This window comes from Stegodyphus dumicola, chromosome 3 (genome assembly GCF_044657685.1).
Source record: "Stegodyphus dumicola isolate Sdum_Otavi_A_Nest chromosome 3, ASM4465768v1".
Lineage (NCBI taxonomy): Eukaryota > Metazoa > Arthropoda > Arachnida > Araneae > Eresidae > Stegodyphus > Stegodyphus dumicola.
This window is the reverse complement of record NC_140770.1, coordinates 204,370,455-204,387,556: the sequence shown is the minus strand read 5'-3', so window position 1 is coordinate 204,387,556 and position 17,102 is coordinate 204,370,455. Positions and strand designations below refer to the sequence as shown.

Here is a 17,102-nt window from a genome sequence, read left to right as displayed (position 1 = left end):
AGCTTCTGTAATCTCTCGAATCCTTCATAAGAAAGAATAATAAGCAAGAAAAAATTTCAGTCTTATAGAAAAAATTCGAAATGTGCAAAACTTGAATCTAACGAAAAACTGTATAGTTTTTCAGAATATATAGTTTATTTTTATGTTAATCCTTCGTGTTACTTCTACTTCTTCCATCAGGGTCACCAGAATGCAAATTAACGGGGAAAGAGTTTAAATAGAAGTGAATGCGTAATTTATGTTCGATAATTTGGCAACTCATGAGGAAAGCAGTTCCTCACATCACCAACACATCCCAACTCATCTTCTGTTATTAGTAGGCAAAATATCCTATTTTACTGATTTTGATTAGTAGGTATTATCAAAACCCGCCGGGAATTGAAGAAATTCAACCAATCAGAATAAGTCACCGCCAAAGGCTATTTTGGAAAACCAATTTTTTACGCCAATTTAAAAGGGTTTATTTTTGATTCTGCGATGCCTCTTTTTGTATCTTAGCTAATATAATCAGACTGATATTATTGTTGGCTGAGCTGGTTTGGGTGAGCGTTTTCATGTGTTTGTCGGCGTTTACGCTTAGAGACTGAAAGTAGTTCGAACCGGATTGTCTAGACATTAAATCTACTCCTACGTGTTGTAGTTATATAGGACTTCATGTTCCCAAGATCCCACAAAAAGCAATGTATAAGTTTTAATTGTACTCGCAAGACGTAGTTTGATAATTTTTTAGTTTATTTTTACCCCTCGCCCGTGTTCCTTCAAATTATAGACTTCAGATTAGTGCAAAGACAAGTTGTCCGTAATACAGGATGGCTAAGCAAGATGTAGTGAAAACTTAAAAGGATTTATCCTTACAAATACACTTATCTTTATTATGAAATGACAAATAAAATTTAGTAAATAAAATACATAATTCTTGAATCCTGATTTTCCCAGAATCTCTTAAAACTGGTATAAAAAAGGAGTTAAAACTGATAAGCACTGGCCATGGAACGCTGATATTCATAAACGCTTAATCTTCAGAAACAAGAAGTGCGGTACTCAGATTCACTTGGTGATGATATTAGGGATCCGAGTAAGCTGAAGTTTCAACAATGGCGAACACTTTTACTGGTAATTAATTTTACTTTTTCTAAAGTTCTGAATTAAAACGTTTAACTGCTTTTAGGTTACAGTTCGGAAAATTCGAGTGATTAAAAAAGTTCGAAAGTTTCGCAAGACTTGCGGAATTTGAGAATTCGTATGTCCCATACTTAATTCAATAAAAATTCAATATTGAAAATTGTAGGAAAATTTCAGCCACTATTTTTCCTCATCTCTTTTTATTTTAAGTTTTTGAAATTTGAATAATATTCTCTTTCGAAATACATGTGGCAAAAGATGACAACATGTACAGAATAAGAATCCTCTGATTTCGCTTCTATTTCAAATTATAAAATTACTTTAATGTTACTGACTGTCAGCGTGTGCCTCAAAGCTCTTATAAAAATCCATTTGTAAAGAAATATCAGACTGTACCACTCCCTGTAGTATTCTTTTAGTAATTTGTACAGCCAGCTAGTTAGTTGTTCGTTAGAATTCCGGCCAGAAAGCAATTTATTTTTAATGTCCTGCCTCAGTGAACAAAATGGTCTCCCTATTTGCTTCAAATGTGGTGAACTCGAGGCTACCCGGATATTGTCGACAGGCTTTTGTGCCTATCCCTAGTCGTTCTTAAAATGGGGGAGATTATAAGAAATTTTAGCATTGCTCCATAGGTGCAGTTGATTTTTTATATTTTCTGTTTCGAAAAAAATCTAATTATCTCGATATCGCCCTTTAGTGTCGTCCAAACTAAAAATATTGACGGATGACAGTGCGTCACTATCTGAATTTTGTAGATTTCATCTCGTGACTTTCCGCTATCGCCCTTTTATCTTTCCCGTTTTATCGTTGCTGCTCTTAGCAGCATCTGAATGAGTTGGCTGCCTTTCGTTTCTTAAATGAAAGGACTACCAGCTTGTAGATTTCCATTGCTTTGACCGTCAGCTTCTGGTAAGCTTGAAATCTTCACAGGCAAACGTAATATATAAAGTATAATTAAAATAAAATTTCTCCACTTCTGCAATAGAATTTTGTAATAAAAATCTAAGGGGTTATACTGAAAGAAGGCAGGCAATGGTTGCATCATATGAGACATCATCAAACAGCATCATATGAGAGTAACGTTCATATCAATCAGTACAGATCAGTGCTGATAAAACAGTCAAAACTAGTATGCGGTGAAGGTTTGATTATACAATGTGCTAAAATAAGGGGGGGGGGATCACATTTCGCATTTCGCTTTCTTGCAGCAAAATTTCCTCAAAAACAAAAGTCTGTCATACATTATGTCACTAAAAAGAAAAAAATCTGATGTGTACATCACATGACTTCCTTGTGCAGAATATTAAATTATACGCATTTTTTCTTGCCTTTTTATTTAAACTTATTGGATTGAATTAAATCTACTTCGTCGATAGCTAATAAACCACAATAGAATAAATGCACTCTTTAAAATTCACTATAATTGTTTACCATAATGACACTCTGGCGCTAGGTTCACTTAATATTTCATTCATATTATAACTCAGAATGCATAAAATTTATATCATTTGAAGAATTATCTAAGCTTTGCCACATGTTCTATTCAAATACTATACTAAATCTAGAACGATGTATAAAAGAAATTAAGCAAACAAAACAAAAAGGAAACAGTTTTTTCACAGAAGATTCAGTATTTCTCATTCAATTAATTCAGTCCTTATTTCGCGACAAGGCAAAAATACATAAAAACTCAAAATATACATACTAAAACTTTTATTTTTTTATATTGTTGTTTCAAATGTGAACACATACGTACGCCATGTTATTTAAAAATTAGGCTTAACCACACTTAAACAGCTTTTAAATTGTTGATAATTCTGCAAATATTGCTTGCAGATTTCCTAAAGGCATACAAACCTTAACCGGAAGATAAGAACAACATCATTCCCTCATTTTTAAAGCAAAAAATGCACAATTTACAAACATGTAAAAGTAAAGAACCTGAGATCACTGAGCCGGGTAACAGAGTGGATATATATTACACATTTGGTGCGGCCTATGGCAACCAAAATACGAGGTGCACATCTACATGTTATAGCAATCCTATATACAAAATTTCAACGTTCTGAGACTACTCGTTTTTGAGTTATGTGAGATACATACGTACGTACAGACGCCACGAAAAAATTCTCTTCAGAATTAATTTTAAAGCAGTTTTATATTTTTTTTTTTTTGAGGAAAAGAGTCTTTTATTCTGTCCTTACGCACAGATGTCACGTAAAAACATCGTTAAACTGCATTCGATAGCAGTCAAAATGGATATTTTTCTTGAAATATGCTGCCTGAAACTTATCGCGATTACAATACTTCCTTTTTACTTCGTACAAGGAAGTAAAAAAACATTACGTTTGAGTGTTTGGTTGCGTTCAGTTAGGTTATCCAAATGGAACTCCTTTTTTACCGCGGGATAGACAATGTGGCAGATTGTTGTGCCTTTAGTCTGCCGGTCTCTAAATCTGACTCTTTAGGATATGTTCTCCCGCAAAATTGACCCAAAGCTACAGCGAATAGGGCAATTTTAAAATTCTATTACAAGAATTGAGACAGCGAATTGTTGCAGCTGTGCATTTAATACTATGGCGCAGTTAAAAAAAAGTGACTGAAAGCAAGACACTGATGGCTATTTTTATATATGGTCGACGGATTTGAATGTACTCATAAACTATAGCAAACTTTCCTCTTTACTTTATCAGGCGACATATAACTAAAGTGATAAGATGTTCTGATTTTAAAATTAATACATTTTTAATTTCCCATACCTGTGGGGTAAAAGGGAACCCTACGTTTTAATATCATATTTGAGTAATAGAAAGTTTTCATAGTATGCATTAATTTACCACATAACATTATTACCTGCATTAATTTATCTTATATATCAGTGGCCTCAAACTCAAAACTGCATGTAGGCTGAATGCACAGTCTTGAGAATAACTGACTGGTCAGAAAAAAAATTTTAACGAAAGGAAAATTTTACTGACAAATAAAAGACAATATAAATAAATTTGAAATCTCGCTTACTTATTATTCATCAAAACATTATAAACGATATAATAATACTGCAAAGGAAAATAAGTTAAATTTATATTTATTTTCTGGCTGGAATCTAAACTTTGGTATCCGCAAGACATTTTTGTTGGTTAGATTTTGTTATTCAAATATAATGATTAAATATTAAATTCTCAGACTGCTATTTATTTAAAATAGTTTTAACATTAATTAATCGTTAAATAGCTTACTTTAATTCAAACTGAAGTAAACAAATTATGAAAACTTTCCATGTTTTCAGAGAAACTTTTTTAAGTGGGGCAAAACTTGAGGACAGATAATGACAACATAATCTCTTTCTCTTATTTATTAAATTTTCCTTGTTCACATAAATAAAAATACATACTTTGTACATTAATAATTATAAATTTCTTAATCCTACTATATCTTGACATTTGATGAAGTTTTGATTCTGATAAAGTTTGTAGTTCTCGAATGAAGTTACTAGAAATTATCTTCATCACCAATTGCAGATGCTCATCTCTCAAGCAGGTTATTTTCTTATTAATTTTCACCTGTAGGGAAAACTATTCACATATAAATGCATTTACAAACAAAGCCATTATTCTTACAGCAAAAATTCGTTATTTATTTTTTGATAAAGTTTATTAATTTTTTGATAAGTACAAATAAAAGTTAATAAAATTTGTATCTTCAAGTCTTTGTATAAGATGTATATCACATTGTAAATTAATTAGCTCCATTTACAGATTTCCTGATGTGTTATTCATGTTCGTTTATAATACTAATAAAAATAATTTAAACTTCCACTTTAAATTACTGAAACCTTGAATTCTTTGCGACACCGTGTTTGTTTCCATATAATTAAAATATATTTGCTGTTTGAAGGTTTGAAACCACTGTTATAGATTGTATTAAAGAGCTGTTTGTATTTCACCCCAGAAAAATAAATATAGCACAAAAATTCTGGGCTAAATATTTATTTTATTTAAACTACTTAATTTCCAAAGATTAAAATTTTAGTCTGTCTACCTGGATTTAATTTTGTTCTGATAATTTCAGTGTTAGAGTTTTTCGGAATCAGAAAAGATGTAAAACTCGCATGTCTCGCCTGGATTCGATCTTCGCCGGTCCTTCTGTTGCCAGCCGGACGTGCTTCCAATTACATCACGAAGGATCGAGGTACGCAAGGAAGAAATATTTTACAGTATGATCGTGCGAATAAGAGGGTGAACATGATGAAAGGACCTGTGAATGTCTCAAGGGGAAAGTATTTTTGCAATCAGGAAGATTCTGCTGCCATCCGAACGAATCAAATAAAGCTATATGTAAAGATGGAGGAAAGATTTTTAGTATTTTTTTTCTAAATTTTATTAGGAAAAAAACAAATAGAAAAAGGGCTCGTTTCTGCTTTAGCTCTTACATAGAATGAAGCTGTGAATTAAATTAATTTTAGTTAAAAAATTCTTCTTTCACTGGTCTACACGATATGGTTGCTAATATTTTCGTAAACAAAATTATAGGGTAACGAGTTTAAAGTCAACTTTGAGTTGAATATATACTTTCATAATTTCACATTCTTTGATATTCCAAAGAATATTTTTTCACGTATATATTCTAATTCCTTAAGGGGGACTATACACCCCTTAATTTTAAAATTGAATGGGAAATTTTAAAATTCTGTACATCTTCCAAATCAGTACACTATATCTAAAATCGAAAGTGCTTTGATTATGCACTTCATGATAACTATAGTACGTCTGTTCAGTATATATAAATTATTTAAGACCTTTTTTTGTATTATAAGAAATATAAATTTTACAAGCAAATAATTTTTAGGGCTGACATCTTGTATTTAACTCACAAGTGTCCAATGCTACATAAAGCTACCACTGGTTTATTCCTGGCCGGCGAGAGATATAAATGCAAGGCGTTTTATGGTTTCCCTCCTTCTACTATCAATTGCACGGAAAAGGAAAAGAAACGCTGCGCTCAAAAGAAACCTTCTTCTCTTCAACAAACTTGCTCTTGTTGTTTCACATGCGAAATATCTGGGAGTTATTATTAATGATCGACTTATATGTTCACATCATACTGATCATGTAAGATCAAAGACACTCATAATCATGAAATATCTTTTCCCTATTATTCGGACGTAAACTTGATCTAAGAAAACAGAGCTTAATTTATTTATCAATGCCGTTATAGGCAAGTGCCCGCCATTGGGAAAAAAAAATTACTTACCAGCTATTAGATCAATAATAAAGTATGCATCTCCTGCCTGGGCAACCGCTAGAGACTCTGAAATAAATAAATTACAAATGGGGCAAAGCAAGTTCCTCCATGCAAGGTACCTTCAAAAATTGAATGAAAAAATTTCAAGAATGCACGAAATTGTGAATTTTTGAACTATTTTAATCGCTTCCACTATGAAGTGCTAACAGATGATCGTCATCTCTGGCCATTTGCAGTCTTCATGATTAGTGGAAATCCAAATTTTCCCGCCTAGTTTTGTCAAGTGCTGGAATTTATTTTATTTGAATATATTTGTAAATATCTAGACATAAAGCTCTGATTTTCCTCAAAATCGAGCAGCAGCTTCAAGAGGACTTGGGACCTTACACGTCATCAAGGACCCATGAATTTCGCAATTTACTGTTGAACTATTTATAGTGATATGCACTTGTAAATATGTATATAACTGTAAATAGCTCTGAAGAACATTGGAAAATTATGTATTATTATTTTTTTAATTGTTTATTTGTTTAAATCGTGTTTTTTTTTTCAGCACTGGAATCTCACAACCAATGAGATGTTTTAGCGCCTCCCAAGTAAGAAGGTAGCTCTTTTCACGCTGCAATCCTGTCCAACTCAAGCATTCAATCACTTCAAGCGCTCGTCAAAGCACTGACCTTATAGTAGCCAGAATAAAACTTCAAACTTGCAAATTAATTATCGGTATTCAGCGGAACTTGGTTTTCCACATGTATAAGGTAAATACTGGTCAGTTTCCCTTTGAACGTCCTCCACGATAGGGAGGTAGTTTTAATGTGTTTATCATGTTTAAATCATTCAGTATTTAACTGTTTTTATTAGCATTATTTCCCCGTCTTAGTAATAATTAAATAAAAAGGAGGGAGGTCAAAATGTATCAGAGTTCCGTATATTAAAAGATAAATTGATAAATAAAAGCAACAAAGAAAGGTAGTTGAAAACTATCTACTATTTCATACTGCCTTATATTTGATACTAAACCGTGGTGATGAGTTATTAGCCCAGAAGGGCTATTAATTTCGTTATGGCATTTTGCGTTGCTTCTGTATAAACGGCATTTCACTTTTCAAACTGTCGCCACTAAATATTAGAGCCCTGCAATATATTTAAAGAATTAAATAATGAAGAATCTGCATAATGAAGTGTGTATGCTTCCCGCATTGTGAAAAAACAGTAGTATGTAGAGACATCAAATTTTGAATAACGTAGTTCTCTACTCAAATATGAACATCTGGAAGCCCATATTTGGAATTTCGAATACTGTTTTACTACCTGTTTCATATTTTTTAAAACTTTAACGAATTTTTGATTAACAAGCTCAACGATTTCAAAGCGAGCAATGTCAACACTGCACGGGGGGGGGATATTTTCATCTCCAACGCGCGAGACTGTGTATCGAAAATTCTACATATATGCTTATTTTAAAATTATTTTGTGATATTGCTCTTGAACTTAAATTTATGGTTTAGGTGCGAAGAGCTGTTGTTGTTTGTTTTGTTTCTGTATTTTTTATTTTTATTCCTATTCATTTATTTACTAGAAAGTCCTGCGGTCATACGAAATGACCGCTGTTCTAGATATTATAAATTGTAATTAAAATGATTTGTGCAAATGTCTCTGATAATTTTAACTGAATTACCCAGGGCAGGAGGCGAGGATGCTTCTTTGCTTACTGCCCCACGGGGTTTCCCTATTCTACTTGCTTAATTGCTTAAAATAGAGTATAATGAAGGAAACCACTGGCGTGCATTTCTTAAGAGCCCACCGCTAGCTCAATCAATAAAGGTGATTTAAATAATGAAATGTTAATTCACATGTCAAAGATTCTCTTTGTACACAACATTTCTTGTGTAGATCTTTCCGTCATTTTTAAGCTTGTCTTGCAGAGGACCATCCAATATTTTTAATTTTATGTTCGTTCTTTCACGAACTCTTGAACAGGCAACATAAAGTTGACCGTGTCCAAATGCAGGCTTAGGTAAAAAAAAATGCCAACACGCTTAAACGTTTCGCCGAGACTTATTGATGGTCATAGCAAAGGCAAAGTTTAGAGGAAATTGTCTACGTCTTAATTGAAACGGCAACCCTGTGCCGTGGCAACTTCACCCCATTGGCTAGTACAGTTACGTAAGCAAACAATAAACTATCGGCGACAGACACTTAATATATATATATATATAGGGGGAAGTAGCATCATCTTCTTCACCTACTTCTTGTTAAGCTTTTAAGTTCAAATTTTTGCCTCGCACTGTTTGTCCATGAAAATGCAATGCTGTGAAGGGATTTTTTTCAAAATTCGATTTAGATTTTTTTTTTAATCAAATGGTTAAAGAATTTTTCACACTTATCTTCTTTTACCAAACAAACTAAAAGAATCGGAATTTTATTGTTTGTGCCATCGAACAGAGCAGAAATAAATCTTTTAAATGAAATTTGTAATTTAATTTCTGAATTTTTGACGAATTTTCAAAAATCTCTACTTTTTAAACTACATGACATGGATGATTTTAAAATTTCGACATCGAATAAAAATGCATCGAATATAAAGTTTTGGAAATTTTCACAGGTTATAAAACTAGACCTTTGAAAAAATCGGTTCCGAGCATCGCATTGTAGCAGACGCATTTCTTTCAAGGTCATGATGTTGTAGAGACATTAGGTATTTTTTGTAAGCAGAAAAGATGAAATATGTGCAGAGCGTTCGCCGGGAATCGAACCGCGGACCTCTGGAATACCGGTCCAGCGTGCAAAACCACTACACCTCGAAGGCACACTAGGAAGGCGGGAGAAATATCTTGGAATGTCACTGCGTCAAATGATTCTTATCGCTTCTGTACTAATATCTTTGTAATAATTATATTATTTACAATGAAATCTATCCTGTCGTTTTTAATTTCTTCCATTTTTTTTTTTTTTTTTTTTTAAGTTTATAAACATGTTTCTCGTCATTTCAGTTTAAAAACCGATTTTCGTAATTTTTTTTTTTTTTTTTTTTTTTTTTTTTGTGGGCCTTTAAAATTTTAAAATCCAAAAATACATCCATTATGAAGATTTGAAATTTTCAAACGTTTCACTTTCTTTTAACAGAAACAGATATTTTAACAGAAACATTTAACAGAAAAATAATAAAAAATATTAATTAGATGTCCTCTTGGACTTAAAAGACGTCTCTTTTTAAAAATTCCGTGTTTATATATTATTATTATTATTATTATTATTTATTTTTTTATTTTCATTTTTATTTTTATTTTTATTTTTATTTTTATTTTGTCTTAGGATGTTTTATTTCTAAGGTAAAATCTTTTCTATCGAATTTAATACAAGCTTTCGCACAAATTCTTGTTCAACGAACAAAACGCTCAGAATTTTACTGTTTGCATCTCGGGACAGTGCGAATATATCTTTTTAATTAAAATTCTCAGAATTTTACTGTTTGCACCTAGGTACAGAGCGAACATATTTTTTAACTATCTTTATATGATATTCTCAACTTAATTCCCCATTTTTTTGCCGTATTTCTGGAAATTGTTCGCTTTTATCAACCGACTTAACAGAATTGTTAGAAGTCAAAGAGTGATTTTTCATTCTTGAAAAACAATTTTTCAACTGAATAATTTAATTGACAATGTGTTATTGAGGCTGAAGATTTAAAAAATAATAATAATAAAGAATTTGCATGAATGTATTCATATTTCTCGCACTGTGAAAAACAGCCATCAAATTATGAATAAAGTAGTCCTCCACTCGAATATGGACGTCTGGAAGCCCGAATTGTGAATTTTGAATTTGTTTTATTATCTATTTCATAATGGTTAAACTTTAATGAATTTTTGAAAAAAAAAAAAAACTCAACGATTTCAAAGCGTGCAGTGGCAACACTGCTCAGAATGAAACATTTTTATCTCCAGCTCGCAACACTGTCTATCGAAAATTATAAAGATATGTTGTTTTTAAACATTTTGCATTAGCCCAAATGCTTTCGAAACGTGCATGTGCGTGTAAAGGAAAAGAAAACGCCCCCTTGAGCCTAATATAAAATCTGAAACGTTTCCCTTTTTTCATCTTTCATTAATTATTTTGTGAGTTGTAGAGTCATTAGCTATCTTGAAACACAAATATATGAAAAATGAGCAATGCTCTAGCAGGGACTCGAACGTAAACCTTTCGAATACGTGCCGAGTGTGCAACTGTTACACCACGAAGTCATGGTAGAAGAAAGAAGAAAAAACCTTATACATTTTTAAATAAAAGTTTAAGAGCTTCCCAATAGAAACTGAATGCAAATTGTATGTAATTCACAATATCATGAAAGTCTAACTTTAGCCTTGGTTCTCTCCTCCCGACTAATCCATTCCTTATTATGAAAGATATATTAATTGTAGCCAGAGAATGTAAAATTGGTTGGCACCAAAAAACCAGCAATATTTTTCTATTATTCAAATATACAAAATAATGCTCCAATAGCATTTACTTCATCAGTATAAAGAAATATTATATACAATTTTTATGTGGTTGTTAGAATTAGTTTCACGTATGAACTATATTCAGACTAGAAACATAAAATATTACACATCAAATTTCAAATCCACTAGCGTAAAAGACGAAGTAATCAGGTTTCTACTATACAAAATGATGTAAAAGTCTGTAAAGACTTCAAACGCTTACAAAAATTGGATATATGGTTATAACTATCATAAATGTATATAACAAAAGTCTATCGCAAGGAAGTAAATTTTTATGATGGAGGAGAAAATGCAATTCAGATTCCTACTTATGGCTGTTATTATGTCGGCAATTACAATCACAATCAAAATACTTCTAAAAATGATACTAAGTAGTTGCTTCTGCCGACAAATGCATTGATTAATTATTTTGTAAGAAGTAACAGATTTTTGTACTACTTTCACATACGTTCAATTTGGAACGTTCCAAATTATGCTACGCTCATTTATAAAAACTTGAAGTCAATTTTCCCACCCACCTTTCCAAAAAATATGCTTTATTTTCGTGCTAACAATGCTCTATATACATTTCTTTAAATTTTACCAAATTTTGAAATCTTTACGTGCTTTTTGATAACTGTGTATTGGGCTCCAACCATATAAGAGCATCTCGAACTTGTGACGCTCCTGCACATTTCTGGAAGATGTTAGCCTATTTGCTATATAATGCATCATTATTTGAACATCATTGACGCTCACATCAGTGGGGAAGTTGAAGTAGCTTACATTGCCGACGATACTGCAAGTCTAACACACTCACTCAAATATTCCTTTTCTGCAAAAGATTTTCAATATTTGTATACAGGGCATTGAATCTTGGTTAAAAGAGTTTAAACTTACTATAAATCCTGATAAAACTAATTACAGTAGAACTCCAATTATGCGAATCAATTGGGACCGGACTCCATTCCGATAATCAAAAATTCGGATAATTGGCTTTTTTCTGAAGAAAAGGTCTACGTCCACTTTAACTAATTCTATACGTGCTGTATGTTGGAAATGGGAGAAAAAAAACTATTTTTAAAGAAAAGGAAGTTTTAATTAATTAAAATGAAAATGCAACACTTTTACGTACATGTTATATAGCGTATTGTACAGTACTTACAAGTGCTGAAAGTCATTGCTTCCTGAACATCTCGGTCCAAGTAAGCTATTTAATGAACACCATGCCTGCTCTTAAAATTTCTTAGCCAGCCTTTGCTTGCTTTAAAAGATGAACAGCCAAGTTTCTGAGCTAAGATCTTAGTTTTTTCACAAAGAATCGGACCCGAGGTTGGGGTTCCCATAGAACATTGCTGCAAAAACCACTTGAAAACAACACCACCTGAATTTTTGTTTGTTGCTGCTTTCATTGATTTTCTTGAAGAACTTCCATCTTCATTTTCAAGCAGTGACATGAAGTTTAAAAGTGTAGGTTCGCTCCTTTTAATGTCTGAAATCCTTGATTGTCTAACACTGCGTTTCCATCTCAATTTGTTTTTAAAGTCTGAAAGCGAATAGTCGGAGTTCGGATAATTGGAGTTGTACTGTATTGTGTTTTCTGTACTGATAGAAAAAACAGAAGATCCTTTCATCCTATGATAAATTTATGTGGTTCTGAGATCAAGCAGGCTTCCCAACCCAGGTACCTACTTGTAACTCTAGATGCAGAACTGAGATTTTCACAACTTAAATCTCTAACAAAACCTTAAAAAGACTAAATGTTCTAAAATGATTATGTGATGCATCTTGGGGAGTCATCGAGCATGCCACTGGACCTATAGAACTCAACTCCTCAAAGAAGTACTCTCGTGAATAAATGACGCAGAAAATCCACACCGTACCGTCACTTTTGGTGAATGCAAAGAACCTCTAAGATAGGAGGTTGGATTTTCTGGTTCCCAAATTCTGCAGATATAAGTATTCACTGCACCATCCAAATGAAAATGCGTTTCGTCTGTCGAGAGGATATTCCAAGGCCGTTCGGACTCGACCTCAAGGCGAGCATGTGAGAACAGAAGTCGAGTGCCGAAATCATACAGAAGCAATCACTTCACAATCAGCGAAAGTTTGTAAGGATAATATCAGAGGATATTCCTCAAGATGTTATGGATAGTTGAACGCGCCTATCCAAAGCCTCTGTTGTACGCCGGACGCTGGTGCTAGTGTCCATTGTCCAGCTGGTGATTTGAAGCTGTTCCTCTATAACCTGAAGTGCAACCTCCTGTACTGTTTCTGCAGAAGTTTTCCTCTTCCAGGACGAACAGAAACCGATCCTGTTTTTTCAAATTTCGTTGTCATTTTTCGAAGTTTCTTAACGTTCAAGGGATCTCTTCAAATCCTCTTCAAAGTCCGAAATTTCTGAGGAGAACTATTTTGGAATTACTGTTTTGGTAAAAAATTTTACCAACAAAGCGCTATCTCGTAAGCATATCGTCATTGTCAGCAGCAAGTACATTGAAAACAAAATCTTCGCAAATGTTTCTAAGTTTTATGACAGCTGTTGCTTGACATCGACAAAGATTTACATTTCTATTACATGTTTCCAATGTAAAACGCTCTCTGATGACACTATTTGTAATTTGGGGGGGGGGGCTGAAAGACGTTCTCATTCCTCCAGGAAAGGAACGAAAATGTCTCAGCGAAACGTCTTACAAAAATTTAATGATTTTCTGACAACTGGTTTCTCCTGTAGGCAGCTTTGAAATAGGGTTCTTTAATTCTGGACATCCTGTATACCGAAATACAATAAGAAAAATGTCTAAAAGATTTAAAATATTTTAATGACCATATTAAAGGTTTATAGCTGCGGAACGTCGACACAGATTTGCGTTTTTGCTAGAGATTTTCAAAGTAAAACGCCGTATGGTGACGCTATTTGTATTTTTTCCCTTTAAAAGACATTTTCATTCCTTCATTAAGTTCGCTGCAAAATTTAGCAATTTTCTGATGAGCGGTTTCTTCTGTAGGCAGCTTTGAAATAGGGTTCTTTAATTCTAATCATCCTGTAAATTAAAATGTGAATAAACTTTAGAACGATTCATTCCAGTTAACTTTTATAATCAGTTCTAGCAATTAAAATTAATTCACTTTTATTCGTGAATCTACTTTTGTAAAAGTAGTTTCACTTTACACTTATGTCTATAAGCTTTAATTAGAATATTTTAATATATTGATCATTTTAGGAATTGCGTTCAAAACACTTCATGCATTTTAAAACTGAATATTAAACCGGATTTGAAGTTCTTTCATTTAACTTTAAAGTACCTTTCCCCAGAATGCAAGACGGAAAATTAGTTTTCAGTGACATTTCTAACATCTTAAACATTCTAAGCTTTCTCAACACTTCTCTGTAACTTAACAAGAATGAAATAAGTATAAAGTTCTTGGTATTTTAAGATTATTCTCACTATAAAGGAATATCTCCAACATGGGCTCATGAATTATAATTTCTTATATCAGTTTATCTAAAATATGTAGAGAGAAAAATACCATAAATAGTTAAAGCACTTTTATCCCTCTTCCTGGTGACAAGTTCTTTAGCAAAAATTTAGACTTACATCACTTGATCTTTTTCTGTTAACATCATATTTCAGAACTATATAATTGTCAAATAATAAACAGATATCTAATTTATATATTAGAAAAATTATAATTATGATAGCATACCATCCAAAAAGAATATAAGTGCATACAAATTTATCACTTAAAGGAAGAATTAAATTTATGATTAATTTTTTTCTCAATATTTAAACTTTAAAAGTCACTTTTGTTTCACAATTTTGAGGTTAAGTACTTAAGTTAGGAAGCTATTTATGGCTTAAAAGAAAAAGCAGAAAGAATAAGAATGCCTACATTGCTTCAACTGAAAAATCTTTTCAACTGTCAAGTGAAATTTTTGTAGCTATTCCAAGTTCTGTTTTGTTTAGTTTTGCAAATAAACTAGCTCAACTACTCTTGTGAAGTATCTCTTAGTCTTTTTTCCCTTTATTTTTGACATTAATTGACATTGCTTATTTGAACTTCCTCTTTTATTTACATACAAAAAGAAAGAGTATAAGATAATTATCAAATCACTTATCATGGTGTTAAATTTTTTGTATATGAATATACCACTGGATTAGTGCTTTTTATCACTTATTTAAAATTTTATTTTAGAACTTCTGTGTATAAAAATAAAAAATATTTACTTCCATTCAGACAAGCATTAACTGTTTAGATATTATCGCAAGATTAAACTAAAGTTCAATTTTAGAATTGTTATAGTAGATTAACATACACACTGGTGTCCAAAATTAAAAGGATTTTTATACTCGTTCGATTTTGGAACCCTGATGGACAGATTTTGTATATGATACACAGCATCTGATTATATGGTGTGTGTATGATACACAGTATACAATAGTCATGGTATACTCATAATCATGCTTCATGTTCTTCGGCGCATGAAACATGATTGTCTAAAACATAAGTAGCAAGATTGAAAAAAAAAAAAAAAAAAAAAAAGCTTAAGCTAAGTCCCTTTAACAGTCATGCTGCTCTCACAACCGGAATTCATGCTGAAAATGATACAGTTTGTAAGTTTCAGTGGAACTCTGACCCACTCCTGAAAGACGGCTGTTTTCAGGTCCTGGAAGGTCCTGGAGGAAAGCTGAGGAACGATTGTCTTCCAAACAACGTCCAAACATCTGGGATGCGAATGGCCCTCAGTTCCATTTCCATGGACAACGACTCTCTTCCACGTATCCAATCTGATAGTTTATTTTTCCGTAAAGGAAGGATATTAACAAAATGAATTGTGCATGCATATCTGCAGAACTGAATCCTATAGAATAATGGATTTCATGTTCTTCGGCGTATGAAACATGATTGTCTAAAATATAAGTAACCCTTAAGCAATATTCATGTAACCGTGGGCTTCATGTAACCCCTTAAGCAATATTATGCAGCTCCCCGAAGACATTTCAGTTATATATTTGTTGCAAGTATGGTGATTCATTGTTAGATTTCAGAAGTCCAAGTTTATGTTACTTTCATTTCCATTAAAAACGAACATGAATAACGCAATAGGAAATCTATAAACTGAGCTAATTAATTTACATGGGATATAAATCTTATTCAAAGATTTGAAGCTACGATTTTTAAATCTTATTCAAAGATTTGCAGCTACGAATTTTTAAACCTATCTTAGTACTTGCCAAAAAGTAAATAAACTCAGTTACAAATTTTCGCCCTAGGAATAAATCGTTTTGTTAGAGAATACATTTATTGGTGAACAGCATTCTTTTCACAGTTAAAAATTAAAAATAAAAGAACCCATTTGACCGATGAACATCTGTAATTCGCGATGAAAATAGTTTCTAGTAATTTCCGGCCAATAACAGAGAAAGATACTATTTATTTAAATATAAAACATACAAATTCACATGTACTAAAACATGAGTATGGTACCCTTCTGCGGAATTGGCTGTTGTCGCGTATATACCATGGAGGTAAAAAGGAAATTAACTCTAGTACTGCTACTAAACTTCATGGCGTATGCTTGAAAACCACAAGAAAACAGAGAAGTTCTGTTGAATCCTGAAACTGGGTAGTAAAAAATCAGAAAGTACTTATTTTCTATTTACTAATTTTACTTGTGCACATCTATTTTAAATTTTCATATAGTCAGCATAATATTATGATATTTTATATCTGACTCAGAAAAAGGGGAGAATGTGTAAAATACCATTAATAATTTTCATTAATTATCAACTTATCACTAATAAAACCCTTATTCATGTAATTAGTTATGAAAGGTTATTTCGTTTTTATTTAAAATGTGGTGAGTACAACTGGAAGCAATGCAAGACTTCTACTTGCAGGAAACTATCAAAATTTAAAAATAAAACCTGATTTCACTGTCTCTTGTGCAATAATTCAAAATAATGGTTTCTAAATTTAATGTAAACTATCGATTAAACGGATTTCTTGACTGATGCCACAAACCTTTTTTTTGAATCAAAAATATGTGTTTGGAGAGATTAACGTACTGCATCTATCATTAGTCCAAAGGGGTTTTGTCCCTGAAGGACTATTTTTTTCGTTTTGCGATTTTGCGTTGGTTCACTATAAATGTTCCTTTCACTTTTCAAACGGTTGCCAACAAATGTTAGAGTCCTGCATTATATTTGAAGAAATTAAATAATGAAAAATCTGCATAAATGTATGTATATT

General features: G+C 32.2%; 1 protein-coding gene across 2 annotated transcripts in view; it reads left to right on the top strand.

Moving 5' to 3' along the window:
• The window catches only part of LOC118187556 (uncharacterized), a 61,862-nt gene that overhangs the window by 37,862 nt on the left and 6,898 nt on the right, over positions 1 to 17,102 (top strand). The window contains exons 1-2 of one of the 2 annotated variants that reach the window (XM_035357797.2): positions 994 to 1,113; positions 6,920 to 7,124. The gene's annotated coding sequence lies outside the window, so the exon portion shown is untranslated. Of the gene's footprint in view, positions 1 to 993; positions 1,114 to 6,919; positions 7,125 to 17,102 lie in introns of those variants that run through there. The other variant, XM_085812390.1, reaches the window with a different exon arrangement.